The sequence below is a fragment of the Alnus glutinosa genome, chromosome 11 (genome assembly GCF_958979055.1).
Source record: "Alnus glutinosa chromosome 11, dhAlnGlut1.1, whole genome shotgun sequence".
NCBI lineage: Eukaryota > Viridiplantae > Streptophyta > Magnoliopsida > Fagales > Betulaceae > Alnus > Alnus glutinosa.
Genome location: NC_084896.1, coordinates 6680763 through 6686762, shown reverse-complemented (window position 1 = coordinate 6686762; position 6000 = coordinate 6680763). Strand labels below are relative to the sequence as shown.

The following is a 6000-nucleotide window of genomic DNA, read 5'->3' as shown; positions in this document are numbered from 1 at the left end:
GAGACTCTTTGAGGTCGCCGCTATTGATCATTAGCGTCCGACTTTTAGTGACCACCTCATTAGCGGCCACATGTCGCCGCTATTGATCAATAGCGGCGACAAAGTACTCATTAGCGGCAACAAAATGTCGCCGCTAATGAGCTTATTTTTTGTAGTGTGCAAAGGAAGAAAATTAAGAGGTTATGGGGATTCGTTGAGGCTGGATCCGCTGAGACTACTCCGATGCTCACATGAGTTGGTGTATATGAAGAGGGAATTTTAGCATAGTCTTGTTAAGGCAAAGTGCACATACCTGTGTGAATAGTACCCTTTCTTTCTTTATATAGGCCATTATCTCTGCCCTTCCTTTTCAAGGTTCAAGGGATTCTTAGAAATAAGTTGTTACTCAATTTGAGATTCCCTCCCTAAATCTTTTGGAAATGGGCACATGGTGTGGACAGGCAATTTGTCACGCCCCCGTTTTGGGATATAAGAGAAAACGTGAGTTTAAGTGCTAAAAACAAACATTATAAATGAAAGCGTGCATTTACAACTAAAAATTTAAAATTTCTACTCTCTTAAACCTTTCTATTTATAAATCTATACAATATCATGAACTCCAAAAGGAACAAATCGTACTATACAATACTAGGGTTTGGCTGGTTCATCACGAACTATCGCTCTCAGCGAGGTCTACGCCCTTACAAGAAAAAGTCTTCGTCTTACGGTTGTCATCTGGAGAGGGGTGGAGGAAGAAGGGGTGAGTTCGACAACTCAGTAAGGAAAATACAACACCAGGGGAAATAAAACATGCTATAAACCTTTATGCCATAATCTTTAATCATGCATAATGATAGATTTATTCTACTCACTGATAAGAAAATAATTTCACATATAAGGAATTGCATAATGTAAAGTGATTTATAACCTAAACCAGTTGTATGTTGATTTTAATTTATTTTAGATGATTTAAGTGTTTTTAAAATATATTAAGATTTATAATGATGTTTAGAAATATGAATATGATATGTGATTTTCGACTGAGTATAAGTTGGAGATTCAAGTTATGAAAAATTGTCTGAGAAGTGTTATGCTAGGCTGTTTATGTTTTATAAGAAAACACATATTAAAGCATGATTCATAACATGATATGTATTGTTTTAGGACAGATGGCATAGCATATGAACAATTTAATAGAATTTGTAGAATATGAATAATGATATAAGAATGACAGTTTATAAATGAGAATGACAGTTTATTAAGATCCAGTATATTCTTTTTATCAGTTTTCTCTTTAATCCTTTCTCTGTGGTTTAACCCCTTATAGACTCTACACCGCCAATTCCCGTGAGCGGCGCACGTTGGCTTTGTCCAAAGGACCTATAGACTCAGCCTGTCGTCACAGAGAAGAGTCGCCGGGTTGGGGGTCTTCCCTAGGTGAAGGCCAACCTCGGATGGTAGCACACACCGACTTGCGGTATGTTTGCCATGCTACCCTATACGGTACCGACCTAACTGTAGTAGTGCCTCAAGGTTAAACAATTACTGCACATAAACGTTTTCTGTAATACTGTAGGCTCTGCTTTATCTGTAAACTTTATTTCAAAACTGTAAGAGCCGCTTTTATAACTGTAGTCATGTGCAGAATTTAACTTTAGATTCTCTTTCCTTTCAAAACTGTATTCATAAATAGAGTCATTTATTTTGGAATGCTCTATAGTCATAACTTTCAAATGCTCTCTTTTTCATTATTGCATATTTCACAACTTTGAAATGCTCTTAATTATGACTGTAATTATGCATAAATCATAACTTTAAAATATGCTCTTAATCATATCTGTGAGTATGCATAATCCATAATTTTAAAATGCTCATAGTCTTAACTATAATTATGCATAAATCATAATTCTTAAAAATGCTCTTAACCAAAACTGTGATTTATGCTCAAAATTCTTAAACAATATCATATGAGTAATAAAGCTTGGCATTAAAAATCGCATGAGCAACACTTTGTAAAATTCCCCAACACTTTTTCAAAAGATTTATAATAAAATCTTGTTGGGGTTTTTCGGTGTTGTATCCCCTTACCTGGACTTTCCATTAGCGTCAGAATCGACCTTTTACCTAGATCAAGCACAAGGATGGATTTAGCGGAGCGTTCTGAAATTTCAGTTTTAATACTTAAATTAATTTATCCTATATATATATATTTATAATTTAACAATACCACTTAATAGAATAAAACATCAATATTCTAGAATTTCACTACAACTCAACCGGCCTAAACCACGAAAAATCCCTCCAAAAACATAAACTCCCTCGTGTCCACTAATTATTAATCCCACTCGCTACTGGCCAAAACAGAGGAAGAACACGGTTACAGAATACCCAAACAGTGAACACCTGAAATCAGTCCACAATCCAAATCCCTACCCACAAATAGATAAAGAATCATCCAACCGAATATTCCAACAGTTTGTAAACTAAAACCCATTTTATATTTTCACAACCCAATTCCAGAGTTAACCACTTCAAACACACGCAATCGGCTAAACAAGACCCTATAAAACACACTCACTGCCAGTTAAGAACAGGGATCACGAATCCATCTATCCCAACAATTCCAACAAGAAATCAAGCTTCCAAACCATACATATTCAACCCAAAATTAATAGTAATCCCAATCCCATAAAATCATCAACCACTCAAAAAAATCAACAAGATTAAACCAATAATTAATCTAGTATTACAAAACCACTTACTTTGGGGATTTCTCATAAATCCACCAGAAAACCATGCTGAAACAACCGGAAATCAGTTCTGGAAGTCGCCGGAAAACGCCATGGAGGACCGGGTTCTGAATCTGTCGGATTTGGGGTCACTGGGCTTCGGGTCTTCGGGTCACGGGGTTAGGCCGGAAAACACCTGAGCCCGCCGGAAATCGGCTTCTGGTTCGCCGGAAGTCCACCTGTACCGCCGGAAAATCACCCCGGACTCCACCACCGAAGGATCGGGCATCAGAGCTCTCGGGTCTGGCGGGTTGCGGTTACTCGGGTCCTCCACGATCGGCCGGAAATCGGCCTGGGCTCCACCGGAAACGCACTGCCACGCCGGTCTTTGGTTCTGACCACCGGGATCGCACACCTGGGTCGTCGGGTCACGGCCTCTTCCCGCTTCGTCTCTCTTCCACTCAATCTCTCTCTCGGGTTCTCTCTCTATCTCCGTTTCTCCTTCTCTCCCAATCTCTCGGCCTCATCTCTCTGTCTCTATACTCTCACTCTCTCTGCTCGTGTCTTGGGCGGAAGAAAGAAGAAGAAAAAATGAAGAGCAGGAAAGAAGAAGAAAGAAAGAGGAAGGAAGAAGATACGGAAAGAAGAAGAAAAAGAAGAATAATAATAAATGAAAAAGGAGACAACTTGCTGGGCAAGTTTTTCTTTTTCTTTTTTTTTTTTTTTTTTAACTAAAGTTACTTTTTATCCTAGTTAGATTAACCTAAGTTAATCTTTTTAATAAAAATCTAGTTAACCCATAGTTAACTTTTATCTAGTTAAATTAACTAGAGTTACTCTTTTTAATAAAAAAAAACTAATTAATAAACATAGGTATTTTTTATTGGTTTTTTTAAAAAAATATGTTGTCTAATAAAAATTTGGGGTATTACAATCTTCCCCCCTTAAAAGAATTTCGTCCTCGAAATTTTTAAAAAACTATAAAGTTTTCCCTTAACGAAGAAAAATAAAGCATGCTTATATCATCTTGCCATAACTGTGACTTTCAATGTAACCATCACCATCCACATCGTTTCCATTTCTCTGCTTCAATGTAAAGGTCTGCTCTTTTTGTAAAGCTCGTCTAATTCGTTCGTCTGTGTCTGCAGTACCTGATCAGATCATTGTATTCAAAATACTTTAAGCAATATCTTGAAATTCCACCTTAACTTCTATTGTTAAAGTTCCATCTACTTCTTTTCAGAAATAAACTTATCATAGACGAAAACTTCGATCATGATAAGCAGTTGTCCCTATTCCTTCGAAAAGGGTGTAAGAAAATAATATTTTATATAGTACCATGATCTATTCTATGAGTCGATCTACCGACTAAGGTGGGTGTACCAACCTTAACTCAATATCGTCTGACAGGTTTGCGTATACTTCATCATAACCCTCGTCAAAGACAGAAAGTATACCCGTGCTCGAGCGGTGTCACATACTTGCTAAATACATTCCACCGATAAAGTCTCACCTAATTTAGATTAGATCTTCTACATTAAGAATACATAGCTCTGACTTCGTTATTCGATGCTTCCCAAGAAAGTCTCCCATCTCGTGTTATTGAAATTCCAACGCCCAATTCTAGGGAAGAAACTTATTCAAAGTCCAACGTCTCGATAAAAGACCGTGCTTAATTAATCCTTAGGGGTTGGAGTTTCTTTCCATTAGAAAATCCTTAAACATTATCTCCGAATCCAACCCTTCATATCCTTAAGTAAGACAGTCTTTAATTCTTCTGACCTCAAAACATAACTCATATCATAATAAATCACAAGCAGCAAGATTTAAAAACCAAGATAGTGTCTACCTCAATTAACTTCAAATGGTTTTACAAAAGGCTAAAATATTGACCTTAGGATCTTCCAACGATAACACCAAATAGTATTGTTTACCTCGATCATAAATTAGTAATAATTCATAAACAAGTAGATCAATCAATCATAACTATCCTTAATATCATGACAAGGGTATAAGGGCTTTAAGATCAGGTCTTATAAAATAATCGATATTATCTTTATCATCAAAAAGAGTGTAAGCCATTAATGTTTTCAAATCTTGCCTTCAAATCATAGGTAAATCTCAATTATAGATCAAGCAATATCCTTGCATTCCATTGCAAGATTTAACCTCGAAATATAAATCGGTTAATCATCAAATGTATATTTAACATCTAACAGAGATGCAGGAATTCTAAGATCCTCAAAGTATAAATATCAAGTCTGTAAATCAGAAATTCCAAAATCTAAGGCTTAACCCTCAAATAACATAATCAATTTTTTCCTTGATCATATTAACTGATATATAATTGATTCTATTGGCTACCATGTAGTATCTCTCACTTTCCTAAAATCAACTAAGCATCAATATCAGTAATGCATCGAAACCTAGTCTCCACATTTGACATTACCATTCATCATGATTCTAGTTAAAGAGAATATTAACAATATTATCCCATAAAAATTATTCTGATTCAAATGAACCTCGAAATGGGATTTAATCATAACATATTGTTTTCCAACAATAAATATACAAATCATATTTCTATAACACCAAAATTTCTTCCAACAACAAAATCATATATTTTCAGTTCCATGATTTAGAATCCTCTTAGAATATAAACTTATTATCAAAATCTGTAATCTTTGGCTACCATCATAAAATTGATATTAATCTTTTAAACTTCAAACTCAGCCAATATAAATCAAGTGGAAATTCCTTATTTAAAAATTTCAACAGTTCATCATAATTGATAATCTAGAATTCATTTAAGAAACCCTCATTATAAATCTCCATAACAAACCAAATAATATAATATCAAGATTCGCAATTCATGGCTGAAGTTTATAACCATCAAAGTCTTGCCTAACCGCCTGAGCGACTTAAATCCATCTCTAACGCTGTGCATCAACTAAATCCACTAACAATCGAAACAAACGTTATCTCCTCCACAAATCTATTTTAACTAAAACTGGGAAAACTAACTTACCAAATAAGGAAATCACAAGTTTCTAAAAATAACTCCATTTTATTCTAAAGGTCTCATTGTATCTTATCTCCACATAAACACAATTATTAGGCTAACAATGAACTTCTCAAACGCAGAAATTCTTAATCCGAACAGTTGAGCACTAATTTTTCTCAATTTAGTATCAAGAATAATTACGCACTTACCTCGCATGATAGTAACCTTACCCGGCATTAATACTTGATTTGAGCGTAGACATTCGCCTCGTAGTGCGTGATCCTGATT

The 6000-nt window shown here is 35.3% G+C and overlaps 1 long non-coding RNA gene across 1 annotated transcript; it reads right to left on the bottom strand.

Moving 5' to 3' along the window:
- Positions 1-499: 499 nt before the first annotated feature.
- LOC133882595 (uncharacterized) lies at positions 500-3329 on the bottom strand. Its single transcript, XR_009902689.1, has 3 exons — positions 2742-3329; positions 2068-2103; positions 500-714 (listed from the first exon to the last, which is right to left on the bottom strand). It is a non-coding gene; the product is annotated as an uncharacterized LOC133882595 (long non-coding RNA).
- Between the last annotated feature and the right edge of the window lie 2671 nt (positions 3330-6000).